Raw genomic sequence first — 15,174 nt, 5'->3', positions numbered from 1 at the left:
TTATTCTCTGGGTTAATCATTCTGGTTTCTTAACTAAACCAAAACAAAAATCTTTGAAAGAAACACTTGAAGATAGAGAGGTCACAAGCGCTATTAGTTATAATGTCTCTTGGGGTCTTGGGTTTTTTGTTCCCCCTTGATGCTCTTCCAGCGTATGCGGACTTGGGCTTAGGTCATGTCTGACTCTTCGTGACCCTATGGCCTATATACCTCATCAGGCTTCTCTGTCCGTGGAATTTTCCAGCCAAGACTACTAGAGTGGGTTGCTGTTACCTCCTCCATGATGCTCTTAGGCCAAAAGAAATACCTCATCGTTGATTTCATTAAGTAGTCAGGTCCAGACTACTTATGAGTATTAGGGTAGTACCTAACAGGCTTTGTAGTATTTTACTTGAACATTTAAAATATCCCTTTGAGTCACTGCCATACAATATAGGGTTAGGCACCCTAAAGAGAAGCAGTCTTCTCTTTAGAATGTTGTAGAAATCATGTTCTGGATACATACTACATAATAACCACATTCACTCCCCTGCCTTCATCAAAATCAAGCCTTAAGAGAAAGAGCATATTAAAATACTAAACATGTGGATTATAGAAATAGATTTCTTTCACATTAAAGTTTATGCAAATTGAATTGTTAAAACCTCTTTTAATCGGCTAACAGCAGCAAAAACTTGTCACTCTAGCATTCTTGCCTGGGAAAATCTCATGGACAGAGGAGCCTGGTGGGCTATAGTCCATGGGGTCCCAAAGAGTCAGACAGGACTGAGCACAGACGCAGCCAGGCCGGCTCTGAAGATCTCTGCCAGTCCCGGGCACTTCAGATTCATGTCCATTGAACGTAACCTCACAAAACAGCCCCTTGGCCACAGTAATCTGCCTCTATGAACCAGAGGGTCTAGGAGGCAGTGTGGAGGGAATGGCTGGAAGAAGGTTCTTTGATAACAGGATTTTAAACTTCAGCCTTTGAGTTACTGGCTCTGAAGCTTGTGACCTAGTGAGTACTAGAATATGAGTGAGACATCTTATTTGTAATATCTCCGTTTTAGGTATCTTCTTTTCCCTTGTAATTAAGTAGTTTGTGTGATCTAAGCTTTTTATTTTTAATTTTAAAATTGTGAGAGGTTGAGGTAGACTTGGCAGCGTCTCAGAGAAGCAGAGAGAACATTCAGGAGACCATTTCCATGGTCAGGATCCGGGCGATGGTGAAGATGAGGCAGTGGTGACGCAGGGAGGTAGCAAAGAGGGTGAAGAGAGGGGAGATTGGAGAGGGCTGTCGGAGGCCGAAGCGATCGCTGCTAACGAGGGAACGTGGAACAAGTGTGATTGCCCAGGACGCTGCTTGCTGTGACTAACTAGAAATGTCAGATCCCTCACCTGAAGGGTAGGAGCTGACTCGGACTGAGAGGTAACCGGCCAGCCCTCGTCTCCTCAGCTGTGTTCCCGCAAGCGTCATCCAGCGGAGCGCGGAGGAAGCCCAGTGAGGGCCCTCCCTTCTCTGCCTCTGCCTCCCGCTCAGTGGCTTTTGTACTGTGGGTTTCTCCCCAGACACTTAGGTCACAACAGCAGGCTCTGGGCCGAGTGCTTTACGTATATGAACCAGGTTGCACAAGAGTCCTTGAAGTTGACCCCCTGGGTAGCAAAGAGGAAACCGAGGCGCCAAGTGGGTAACTTCCCAAGAGGACTCCGTGGTGAGACCTGGGGCGCGGGGCCAGTGATCACCACCGCCTCAGCCCTGCTCCAGCCCTGTTCTTCGCCCCATGGTCCTCCGGGACCGTCACCGGGCCTGGCTGCGGCCACAGCCCGCGTTCCTCCCTAACGGGGTGCGGGGTGGGCTTGGACAAACAGGAGAGGAGCAGGAAAGCTATTTGTTTAGATGATTCTTCTCAAGGAAAAGTCACAAACTTTCGGAGCAGGGGGACTTTTTTTTTGCTTATTTTTGCTCTCTAGCCCAGGGGAAGGAATGGAAGGGTGGCTTAAAGAAAGAGGTGGAAGGAAAGTTAAAAATAAACTTGGTAACACCCGAGGCAGCTGCCTTGTTTGTTTAGATACATGTATGTGTATGTATTTATACATATATTTTCTTATATGTATTCTTTTTCAGATTTTTTCCCCATGTAGGTTATTAGGTGATACTGAGCAGAGTTCCCTGTGCAAAAAGTAGGTTCTTGTAGTTCCCTTGTGCTGAATAGCCCCGCCTTCTATAACTCAGCTTCATATGTGCACGTGGCTTCAGATAGATTTCTCTGTTGGTTCTAATAGAAAAACATCATGGCCTGGATACCCGCTGAGGTTTTCCCTGGGAAACATTTTCCCTGCTTTAATGTATTCCATGCTTCAATCGGACAGTGCGTGCCATTAACTCAGCTCATATTTCTTTCCTTCCTTCAGTAAAATATAGCATTTGAAAAAAAAATCCTAATCTGTCGAAAGTTATCTCTGACCCATATAACTTTACAGTTACTTCATCCAGAGAATATCTGCAGCAGTCAGATCAACACATTGATGATATTTTGACACCTAAAGCTTCTGAAAGAAGAGTTCAAGTAATTCAGTTTCTTGTGAACCTAAATAAAGAATATTAATCAGTTGCTCAGTTGTAACCTTTTTATACTAGCGAGTGAAGAAAAGTATAAGAGTAGCTTTGCAGTGAACCAAGAATAAAATCACCCTCCACTTTCATTGTGTTTTACTTTAAAACACACTCAGAACTTGATTTCTTATTTTATCCCACATGTCCAAAATAGAATTCATGTTGACTTTATTCTAGGGACAAAGACATTGAATTTTATCTTGTAAATCCTGAGAAATTTTCTGGGAATGTATATTAAGGAAGTCAAAGTTAAATATATATATATATATATGTTTAAGGTGTCCTGTAGCATTGTTTTTGTAAATTATTTAATTTTGTTTTTGGCTGTGCGGGGTCATCACTGGTGTGAGGACTTCTCTCCAGTTGCGCTGAGCTGGGGCTACTCTAGTTCCGGTGCGTGGGCTTCTCACTGTGGTGGCTTCTCGTGGAGCACAGGCTCTAGAGCTTCAGTGGTTGCAGCACATGGGCTCAGTAGTTGTGGCGTTTGCCTTGAGCCACGTGGGATCTTCCCAGATCAAGGATCGAACCCGCATCTCCTGCATTGGCAGGTGGATTCTTTACCACTGAGCCACCAGAACCCCTGGCATTGGTTTTTAATAGCAGAAGTATCTAATCTCATTGTCTAATAATTGGGAACTGGTTTGATTTAATAAAGGCATGTCCATTTGATAAGACGTCCTTATGGCCATAAAAATCATGAGCAGTGTAAACAGCAGAAGAAAGGCTTTTGATGTTTTTTAAAAGCAGAATATACAAGTTTGTGCTCCAGCTAGGAAAAAGCAAAGCTTGTAGACAACAGATTAGATTCTAGTAGAAATTAAGCAGTTGATTTCTTGAGTAGTAGAAAGCAAAGTAGAAGACATTTTTCCCTTCCCATTGATTCCAGGGATGGATGGAAGAAGTGTGTGGTGAAGAAGACCAGGTAAAAGGGGGATCTGAAGTTTGAAGAAGTCCTTCCAGTCCAGAGGGCCCTGGCAGCTGCTGAGCAAGGCAGCTGAGCCCAGCCAGGCAGGCAGCCCCTGGAAGACAGGGTCGAGTCCTGTCCTGCAGAGGTGGGCACAGGAGGTGGCATAGCACATTCAGGCCTGGGTGCCAGGAGCAGCTGGAACCTGTGGTCGGGTTTCTATGGTGACAGCTCACAGAGCGTTCCCTCGCCCACCTCAGCCGTCAGGTGTTTTCATTTTAGATAAAAAATGTAATTCTTTAGATATTTATTTTGATCAAGGTAATGTATACATATTTAGATGTCAGTATCCGAGATACATTTATTTGAACATGAGACCCTGAATTGCATTTTAACTTTCTCTTGGGGCTACTGTATTGTTTTGGTGTTTTCCTGCCCAAATATCCCACCAGGGAGGACTGTTGACCCAATTCAAAAGATTTGAGGTATGAATTCTATATAAGTATAATATGAAAGACTTCGAGTAGCTTCTCTGCTGAGAGTTAAGGGAAATCGTGACTTCCTCCTGTAATATCAATTTATAGTGGTTTTTTGTGAATTGATAAAATCAGCGTGGCTTGTGGGATCTTAGTTCCCCAACCAGGGATTGAACCTAGGCCCACCAGGAAACTCCTGGTGTAGTCAGGATTTTCTCCTTCTGTAGTCAGGGGTGGGGTCGTGGGTGGTCCTCACTAGAGTCCTCCAAATTCATTTATGTTCTTCCTGACTCCTGATGAATTCATTGAGTATGAGATGCCATTGGCTATATATTGTACTATTATTTTGGGTGCTTCTTATTGTCAAGTGCTGTGGGTTACAAAGCACAGGCTAAATTCAGGTGCTAAAATGTATAAAAACGTGTACCTTAGAATCAAAAATACATGGTTATGTGTATGTGTGTCTTTAGTTAAACGTGTGTGTGTGTGTGTGTGTGTGTGTTACAGGTGGGAGTGTTTAGAAAGTTTGGGAACAGTTATTTTAGATGTCTCCGATAAAGTCGGACTTTCTTTTGTGATGATCCTGTCTGAAATGCCCAAATGGCAATTTTAGTTAATCCTGGAGAGTCATGATTCAACTATCCCTCCTTTGCTTTTTGGCCTAAATTAAGGGGCAGATGTGATAATGTAAATGTTGCCTGTTTGTTTGTTTTAACTTTTTCTTTTGTATTGGGGCATAGCCAATTAACAACAATGTCATGGCCATGTTACGTGAACAATGAAGGGTCTCGGCCACACACAGACATGTGTCCATTCTCTCCTAAACTCCCTCCATCCAAGCTGCCACATAAATGGTTGCCTGTTTTAAACCAGGTGCATTGTAGACTCTTAGGGGTGTAATAAATGGTGAAGACATAAATAAAAATTTTGACTACTCGGGATTAATTTAAATGGACGTGTGTTAGATTCTAATGCCTGTAAATGATACAAGTGATTTCGGGCTGTGTACTTTCACATTATCACATCTTCTAAGGTCAGAATTTTTTTCTATAAAAATTTTTTTGTCTATAAAAAATAGACAACTGCATGCTCAGTTGTGTCCAACTCTGTGTGTGTCCGTGTGTCCTCCAGCTCTTTGCAGCCCCATGGGCTGTAGCTTCCCAGGCTCCTCTGTCCATGGAATTCTTCCAGACAAGAGCACTGGAGTGGGTTCTCATTTCCTGGGCTTCCCAGGTGGTGCTATGGTAAAGAAGCTGCATGCCAACACAGGGGACACAGGAGACGTAGATTGGGTTCCTGGGTCAGGAAGATCCCCTGGAGAAGGGAAATGGCAACACTCTCCAGTATTCTTGCCTGGGAAAATCCCATGGACAGAGGAGCCCGGTGGGCTGTTACAGCCCTTGGGGTTGCAAAGAGTCGGACATGACTTGAGCACACACATGCACCATTTGCTATTCCAGAGGATCTTCCCAACCCAGGGATCAAACCCACGTCTCCTGTGTCTCCTGCATTGGCAGGTGCATGCATTACCACTGCGCTACCTGGGAACCCTCTGTAACTAAAGAGTCAGCTTTACATTTGTTAGGATTAGGGTTTTAACCTCTAGTCCTGAACTCTACTTTCTCTTCAGTTTTTTTTTGTTTTTTTTTCTCTTCTCTCTGTTGCTGTCAAATGGATCTGAAATGTAAATCTGGTTTTGTCATCCCCACATTTAAAAGTGTTCAGGATTTATGCTGTTTATTACTGTAGTGTTTCCCAACTGTGATGTCATTCCCACTTTGCTATGTGACAGTCATTTGTAACAAGTGGGGTTATATTTTAAATCTGAGTTTGCCAATGGTTTGCCTTTTTTTTTGTCCTTTGAATAAATAAGAACAGATTTAGCATTTTCTCTCCAACAACATCAATCTCCGCTCTACAGTCTTACATTGTAATATTTTCTTGAAGCCAGAGGAGGGAGAGGAGTGATAACTTCATCCTGCCGAGTTCATCTTATTTGTGAAGCGGCTACGAAGGACCGTTAACTGATGTGTTATCAACAGCTGTAGGTTTTATGAGCTGTGGTGCTGTCACGAGCACCGTGCCCCTTGCCTCCTTCCCCTCAAAGGAGCCAAAAAAAAAAGGATAAGGAAGTTTGCGTTTATAGTGGTGGTTTCTTTATTTGTCCACACTTCGGTGAGAGCGAAGGGCAGTTGGTTTTGTGCAAGCTCGCCTGTGTATGCCCACGGGTGTCTCTCGCACGTGGCATCACCAAAGCTCCCATCCTCTGCTGGTGGGGAGGACTGTGAGTTTGTCAAGACAGTGGTTCCTCTTCCCGGCCTTGCTGACAAGTCCGGCTGGGGTCTTGCCTGTTGTTCCAAGGCTCATCGCTTGTAATCTCAAGTACCCAGGTCTTCAGCTGAAGCACACCATCTACACCTTTGCCGGTGTTTCTCAGTTTTTCGGGGACAGTTCACATATGCTCTCCCTAGCTCTTCGGTGGGCATTCTCCAGCCTTCAGTCCTCATCTGCTTCCCCAGCACCAGGCACAGCAGCTGCCCTCTGGTGGCTGCTCGGGCGTCCTGGGGTGAGGAGTGAATGAATGGACGTGGTGTTCCAGCCGCAGGCACTTCTGACTTTAGAACCGTAACTAAATGAGAGGTGCCCACACCTCTGCGGACGTGGCAGCCTGCAGGGGAACGGTGCCCGTGTTGTCTTCTTTCTCATGCTTCAGTTACTTTGTTAAGTTTGGTAAAGGAGGGAAGAGGGGAAGGCTAGAGGCGCTGGGCGGGAAGATCAGCTCTGGGGGAGGTGAATGCCACGTCCACTCCCAGCTTTTGAGGTCAAAGGAATCGTGACCTCACAGGTCTTTTCCAGAAGAGTTACTCATGGTTCCTCCGCTGGGCCCTGGGACATATCCTTCATGGTCAAGAATGGAAACACCGTCAGGATTCCTGAGAGCGAGCGAGCGAGCCAGAGTTACGTCGGCCGTCAGTTCAGTGACCTTCCCCTGAGGCTTTTATCCAGCCGTCTGCTTGCTTCATCTTGTGGCTCAGAGCCCCTTACGTGTCACCCTGCCGCGCTTCCCGCAGCCACCATTGCTGAGGCGGGGAGAGGAGCTCCTTTTGTGACCCACGTGAAGCCGCTTGTGAGGAGAATGTTCATTGGTGTCGCTTTCTTAAGGAAGGGGTGTAGTTGAACTAGTTAGGATAACACTGCATTGGCTGTCCTGCAGGTTTTGGAGCATGGCTTCCGTTTACTGAGCGCCCAGGTGCTCAGCCTGTGCGCTGGGTGTGTTGCCTTCCTGACGCCCTTACCACCATCTTTTGACGAATGTCAATTGTGGTTTCTATTTTATAAGGACGGAAGCTGAAGGTGTTAGTGCTTCATGCCACCACCACCGATTGCGTCTAGAATTTGACCACAGCCATATAGCTGAAATGTAATGAAAGAACTCCCATCTGGACACATCTCTGTCTTAACAGAGATGTGTCCAGATGGGAGTTCTCTGTGCTGACAAAGGACATGGAAATGTAAGACTCTTCTCCTTTAGAAACTTTTTGGAGGGGAGAGTGGTAAACATACAAGACAGTTAATACCACAAGAGATGATACAATTTAATTGATAAGCTGCTTATGTAAGTGCTTCAGAAGAGTGCTGTACTATAGTTACTGCCATTTCTAGTGTTACTCTTATGACTTCATATTATCTATAAAGAATATGGAAATATCTAACTGATGTTTTTATTTTATTTTAAAAACTAATTCATTTTTCTGATCCCAGAGAGCAATAGTGGTAAAGAATCCTCCTGCCAGTGCAGGAGCTGTAAGATTCGAGGGTTTGATCTCTGGGTCAGGAAGATACCCTGGAGCAGGAGATGTCAAACCACTACAGTATTTTTGCCAGGAGAATCTCATGGACAGAGGAGCCTGGCAGGCTACATACAGTCCATGGAATCGCAAAGAGTTAGACATGACTGAACGTCTGAGCACACACACAGTTGCATAGCATAATTCAGAGGAGAAGAATAATTGTGTCTGCTGCTGCTGCTGCTGCTAAGTCGCTTCAGTCATGTCCGACTCTGTGCAACCCCATAGACAGCAGCCCACCAGGCTCCCCGTCCCTGGGATTCTCCAGGCAAGAACACTGGAGTGGGTTGCCATTTCCTTCTCCAATGCATGAAAGTGAAAAGTGAAAGTGAAGTCGCTCAGTTGTGTCCAACTCTTCACGACCCCGTGGACTGCAGCCCACCAGGTTCCTCCATCCATGGGATTTTCCAGGCAAGAGTACTGGAGTGGGGTGTCATTGCCTTCTCCGGTAATTGTGGCTAGAATATTTCAGATCTCTGGAAGTGATTTGAACCTGAACCTGGGGTTATTTGGGCTTTCTGTTGAATGACAAGAAAACATTTGGGAGAGAGAAATCATGGGGAAAAGGAGTCCGATTGGTATTGAACTTGCCGTACTAGGGAGTCATAGAAATAAATCAGACAGGACAGAGCCAGACAGTGGGCTGCTAGTGGCCTGGGCCTGAGTGGCGTGAAGAGCATGTATTAAATGAGGAAGTCCTTTGTTTCCCAGGGCTCACATCTGTTTCCTGGGGGCCCCTCAAGGCATCCTGGTTCTCTAGTTTCCATTGGTGTTTGGGGCATCCTAGATGAGCTTGGGTCTCACAATACAGGAGGAGAATCTCACATAGGCCAGAGGCCCCCCTGACCAGCTGCTCTGTGAAAACACATTTCAACTCCTGGGCAGGGAACTCCAACTGCACTGTGCTCCCTGGCTGCTCTGTTAGTGCCTGCTCTACACGTGTCCTGTGCCCACCACCCTTTTTGGCTTCGACGAATCATCTCCAGCAAGTTAGGATCCTTTTCCAGACCCCTGCAGAAGCTCAGAGCGAATGTGTAACTTACCCACTGGCCAGGAAGCAAGAGGGATGCGGTGGCCCTGAGCCTGCCCACTGGCCTCAGGTTTGCAAGTTGCCCTTTGATGATTGACTTCTTTTCTTCAAGACTGTTATGATTATTCTTTTATTTTAAAACTATTTTTAACACAGTATAACATGTGCGTAGCTAAAAGTCATGGTAGTGCAAAGTTTATTTCTCAATGGTCTGCTGCCATTTTCTTGCCCATTCTCCACTTTCCAGTCCAGAAGTAAACATTGGCAACTCATTTCTTCAGGTATTTACCTCCATATTTCATCTACAGTACTAATTTTTTAAAAATCAATTTGAGATCCCTTTTGACTTCTTGGATAGGATTTAAGTTTTATTCTCCCTATATTCTCCACTGCCTTCATCTGCCTAATACAGTCACATCAGATTTTTTTGTTACATCCCCAGTTAGTGTTTTCCTTGATTTTAAGAAAATATTGCTCAGTGCAGAGCTCTGTCATGTACATCCCTGTTCTTGTACAATTCTCCCCCCTACCCCCACCCCCAAGCAAACATTGCTTTGTTTTTTCAGCTGCCGAGTTGTTAACCTTTTACCTTGCTGTGATCTATCAGATCTGTCCACTACATAGTAATATTTCCCAGATGTTTGACTCTCTGAGATAATCAATCAGTTCTTTTTTTATTTTAAACTAAGGTTTCTCCTGTTCCAGGGTGGATGAGGTGCCACAGGCCCTCATCCTGGGCCTTGATTTCTTCTTAACCTGTTTCGTCCTTATTAGGATGTAGACCAGCAGACAGACTGCCGTTGCAGTTTGCCTTATGCCTTACACCCCGCTCCCCTACAGTCCAGGACCCCAGGATCTTGGATGGTTCTTTGAGAATCTGATGAGAGCTCTGAACACTCTGCCCAGGAAAATAAATGCACACATATAAAATTTGGCACATAATTTTGTGAATGTCGAAAGATAATTTATATAACATTACCTACACTGTAATCCTATCAACCATAGAGTTCCGAATAAGTCTTCAGAACCTTAACTCTGATACTACAGTGAAACTACATTTACTATTTTTCCTAATACATAATTCTTTACTCTTAAGCATTTTATCATTTCCTAGTGTTTGATGGAGTGAGTGAGTTTTCCAAATTTTAATGACTTGCAGAAGTGTGGCCAGTTGGAATCACTTCTATTCTAGGGTGTTCCATTTTGCAACCTTTGATGTTAATCTGTTTCTCCCTCCAACTGTTCTGTATGTTGACGTAGCTGAGGATGAAGATCCCCTTATAACACTCTCCATATTTGTTGAGTTGAATGGAAATGAATGATGAGCTACTTTCCTGGTAGTGCACGTCCCCTAGCATGACTGCTCCCAATGAAAAAAGATACTGTGTATATATAGATGCTAATCTTCCTAAGGAGCAGATGCCCTGCTGGGGTCATTGACAAGAGGGATTTTCCATCTGCATGAAAGGGAGTTCCACCATCAAACACTCAATCTGTAGTTGAGATCCTATTAAGACAAATTCCTGGGGTCTGTGCTTAGACTAGAGCTTGGTTGTATTGAATATTGCTTGAAGTGAAGCGGTGCATGGCTGCAATATATAATGCATTTGTCTTTATGCACTCATTAATTGTTGTTCAGTTGCTCAGTTGTGTCCAACTCTTTGCAGCCTCATGGACTGCAGCACACCGGGCTTCCCTGTCCTTCCCTATTTCCCAGAGCTTGCTCAAATTCATGTCCCAGTTGAGTCGGTGATGCCATCCAACTATCTCATCCTCTGTACATCCCCTTCTCCTCCTGCTCCTTCAGTCTTTCCCAGGATCAGGGTCTTTTCCAAATGTGTTGGCTGTTCACATCAGGTAGCCAAAGTATTGGAGCTTCAGCTTCAGCACCAGTCCTTCCAGTGAATATTCAGGGTTGATTTCCTTTAGGATGGACTGGTTTGAGCTCCTTGCAGTCCAAGGGACTCTTGAGTCTTCTCCAGCACCACAGTTAGAAGGCATCAATTCTTTGGTGCTCAGCCTTCTTTATGGTTCAACTCTCACATCCATACATGACTATTGGAAAAACCAAAGCTCTGATTATACTGACCTTTGTCATCAAAGTGATGTCTCTGCTTTTTAATATGCTGTCTAGGTTTGTCATAGCTTTCCTTCCAAGAAGCAAGCATCTTTTAATTTCATGGCTGCAGTCACTTTCCACATTGATTTTGGAGCCCAAGAAAATAATGTCTGTCACTGTTTCCATTGTTTCCCCAGCTATTAGCCATGAAGTGAATGGGACCAGATGCCATGATGTTAGCTTTTTGATTGTTGAGTTTTAAAACAGCTTTACACCTTCTTCAAAAGGCTGTTAGTTCCTCTTCACTTTCTGCCTTAAGGGTGGTTTCATCTGCATATCTGCGCTTATTGTTATTTCTCTTGGCAGTCTTGATTCCAGCTTGTGCTTCATCCCCCTGGGCATTTTACATGATGTACTCTGCATATAAGTTAAACAAGCAGGGTAACAGTACACAGCCTTGACATACACCTTTGCCAATTTTTGAACTCACTGAGTAACTGCTGTTTATTAGATAGCAAGGTAGGGCATGATGTACATTTTTAGTCTTCAGAGATTATTTTTTGGCCATTCAGTGTGAATGATCAAATTTCTTAAAAAAAAAAAAACAGGGCTTAACTAAATGCCAGCTTCTAATAATGTCAAAATAATGAGGTTTCCATTAAGTTTTGTGTTGTAGGGCATCTTAATTGGCATTTTCTATCTTAATTGATCCTACAGTTATTTTCTCAGATTCCCAAGTTGCTTCATTGATTTTACTTGAAAAGGACAATAGCCAGTGTTTGCAGTCAGTTTTAACACACTGTAAGAGAAGCAGTATGGCAATCCTCATTTCATCAATGCTTCCTTGAAATCATCATTAAAATTAACATCATGTAGCTTAAACAAAGATGACACTATCCCTTCAGAATTTAAAACCAATTCCATTTGGAGAAGTGTTCATTGAAAATAATTCAGGAGTATGAAGTGCTCTGTGAAGAGTATTTTCTGGTCTGCATTTAGTATGTGGTCACGGGGAGGTGAAGACAAGCGTGAGGGTGTCAGTATCTTCACCGGGCACCTTGACTTTGGATCTGGGGTCCAAGGCAACAGAATATTTGAGAGAGAAAGCCCATGAGGATGCTAATGATAATGAAACTTGAAAATGAGCTTGAAAGTAAATAGCAAGAAACAGTGACACACGGCCAAACCTAATGTGAAAATAAGTTTTTGGCAAGCAGAAGACAAATTTGCAGCACTTTCTCTTCTTCAAGACAGTTTTGTGTTTAATCATCTGTGAACATTTTGGAAACTTTGAGTGTTGCATTTGGCTCCTGGTGGGGAACAAAAATAAATTGGCTGTGATGGCTGATTTCACTTCTTTTTGAGTAGCCTCACTGTGTTTTATGGTAACTCCTCCAAGGAAAGTGACAGATCGGAAGCAGCTGATTGCTCAGTGAGGTGGTGCAGCATAAAGCCAATGCCGAGTCTTTGCAAAATCGAATATTTCTATTGCTGATCACAGCTGTTTCTGCTGGTTGTATCTTAACACATGTGTGACATGCTCACACACACGTGCTGGAGGCTGAGTCCTCAGGTCAGACGTGCAGTTGCAGAGAGCCAGGCTGTCACTTTAGAGAATATGCTCTGCTCCATCTGAGACTGTCAGGCTTCCTAGTGGACATGCTGCTGCCAGAGACCGGAAATGCTCCTCGAGGGGGACAGGGGTCCCCTCTGTGCTCTGACCTTGGCCTGTCTCTCCCGCCCCTTCTGCACCACCCTTAGCATCCCATCACAGCCCCTGGGTTCCCAGGAAGCGCTCTGCTCCCAGCCCCCTCCCCACACCAGTGCCCCCGCCTCCCTACCTGCCGGGTGGCCCTCTTCATTTGCTGCCTGGTCCTGCTCATCCTCCCGAGGAGCTTCCCTGCCCTCCAGCCCACCTCAGCTGTCCTGTTTGTTTTTGGACATCTTGTCCACACCCACGCCTCAATCTCGGTTCATCAGCATGATGCACCCATCGCTGCCCTCCCCAGGCTGTGCATCGAAACACAAAACACAGATCTTAGTAAAGTTACAAAGTCACAGGCGTTTGGCTTCATAGTAATCTTAAGTGGGTCATACATGGCTACAAAGGAGAGGTATGAAATTTCCATTTTTCACCTAACATGGAAAAGGTGTAAATCCACTTCCATAAATTAAATAAGGTCCTCATTTTGCACCCTGTAAACCCTTTCATAATGCCGTTAAGGGCTAGCAGAGTCTCAGCAGGGGCCACTTCAAAGAGCAGTCTCTCGAGTTCTCTAGAACGAATGTTCCTCCACAGACAGCGAGGTGTGTTCACGTGCGGGAGGGGGGGTGGGCATGACCCAGCACCCTCTGTGTCGTCAGTCAGCGTTGGCTTGTTGGATGCAGGGCACACAGGGACGCTTCCTGGCTTCGGACGGGCGCCTGTACTGAGCGCGCCCTGGGTGCTCTTCCCTTCCATCGCCGCCAGCAGCAGCCGAGCCCTCGCCCTGAGTCTCCCTGGGCAATGCCCAGGGGGAAGGACTCACACAGGTGCGGCGTCGCCACCGCTTCCGGGAACAGTTCTCAGACCCGTTTGACGTTCTTGTGGGTGCTGAGCCCAGTTACCTGCTTCCGGCTGGGTGACCCACTTCCCATGGGTGCAGCTCCCAAGTCCATCTCCTCCCCACCCCCGTTAGCCATCGGGAGCTGGCCTGGTCTCCTGGTGACGTCTCACCTTCGCCCGCCACCTTGCTGTCCAGCCTCCCGGGTAGAGGGCGCCAGAGGAGGAAGGCGTCTTCCCTCCCAGTTCGTGCGAGCCCCACAGCGTTCAGATCTTACGTCCGTGGCCCCCAGGGCAGCGGCACGGGCGGCCGTCTCCCTGGCAGCGCTCCAGCACGCACCTCCTCTCAGGCAGTTTCCAGGGCCAGCGGCACCCCCCCTTCCCCGTGAACAGCGCCTCTGCGGCCGCCTACCCACACCCGGTCAGGTGGTTTGCTCGCTTGGCCTGGTTCTACCCAGGAGGCTTCTCTACCTACCATCCAGTGAGTTCAGCCACACTGTCTCTGACAGTGATTCCCCGGCCTTTGTGGGAGACCCCTTTCCATGTTCCTCCTTTGAGTTCCCTCAGTCAGCACTCTTAGCTGTCAGTGTTCTCCTTTTTTGTTCCTCTGAGTTCTCTGCACCTCCGACCTCCTGTTCATACCGTAATTCTTTGTTAAACTTTTCTCTGTTCAAACCACTGGGTGGTTTCTGTCTCCTGAGGGGACCCTGACCATGCAGATGCCCGCTACCAGTGTCCCAGCTCCATACCACCCCACCAACCATACGGAGTCTTCCAGGGCCGGCCTGCAGGACAGCGCACTCAGTTATTCCCCTGACACTGTGCCTACTGGCCAGCAGACCCTGGGTTAAGGAAGACAGGACTGCAGCCCGGCACTTGTTGAAACACTAGAAAAGGAGAAAACCAAATAGTATAGTATATTGAGTTTGTGTGAGTGTGCGTGTATGTGTGGTGGGGGGTGGGAGTAATGTACACAAAACTTAAAGAGAAACTTGAGAATTTTAGTGTCCTGTAGGAGCCCAAGGGGATAGATAGATGGCATGGCAATTCATGGAATTGATAGATGTTTACCACTTTAAGTCATGTCCATAATAGAAAAAGTATTAATAACAAAATGTGGTTTTGTTGTGTTCCACTTAATTTGTGAATATTCTTTTTCTTTCCACAAAGACCTTGAGTTGGGTAGGGTGTCTCAACACACCTCATCTCTGAATTCCTAAGGGCAGGAACCGTCCTGTGGTAGGTGTACAGTAAATGTTAGTTGACTAGAGGCCAGTCACACGGAGTTGATGTTCTCTGTTTTGTAAATACTCTGCAAAGTCAAAGTCAGCCAGTGTCTTCTCATATTGATAGTTCATAAGCGATTACGTGCAGTTATTTTTGTCCTTGAAATGTAAACAGAAAGGTTGTTCATGAGCTTAGGATTTTTGTGCTTCCTTTCCCGCCATTTACAGATAACATCAGCCTCGTCAGATGTGTAGCACAGCATGTGAGTTGTCTTTTAGACCTCTAATTCTCAGGGATCCCTGTGGTGCAGACACAGAAACGAAGATTGGCTTGCTTAGCCGTGGCAATACTGATAGGATGTGGCTGAGTCCTGGCTTGGAGTCCAGGATGATACCAGAGCTCTTGTGTTGCCCACTTCACTGCCCAGGTCTCACCACATGTGGCCCTGTGGTGAGTCAGGCACCTGCCCTACTTCTGTGAACACACATACATGTC

At 45.8% G+C, this 15,174-nt stretch overlaps 1 protein-coding gene across 4 annotated transcripts in view; it reads left to right on the top strand.

Moving 5' to 3' along the window:
• Window positions 1-15,174, top strand: part of LAPTM4B (lysosomal protein transmembrane 4 beta) — a 62,223-nt gene that overhangs the window by 46,143 nt on the left and 906 nt on the right. The gene's annotated exons all lie outside the window — the stretch shown is intronic.

Source organism: Bos javanicus, chromosome 14 (assembly GCF_032452875.1).
Source record: "Bos javanicus breed banteng chromosome 14, ARS-OSU_banteng_1.0, whole genome shotgun sequence".
NCBI classification, from domain to species: Eukaryota; Metazoa; Chordata; class Mammalia; order Artiodactyla; family Bovidae; genus Bos; species Bos javanicus.
The sequence above is the reverse complement of the archived record's forward strand: the minus strand, read 5'-3'. Positions and strand labels throughout refer to the sequence as shown.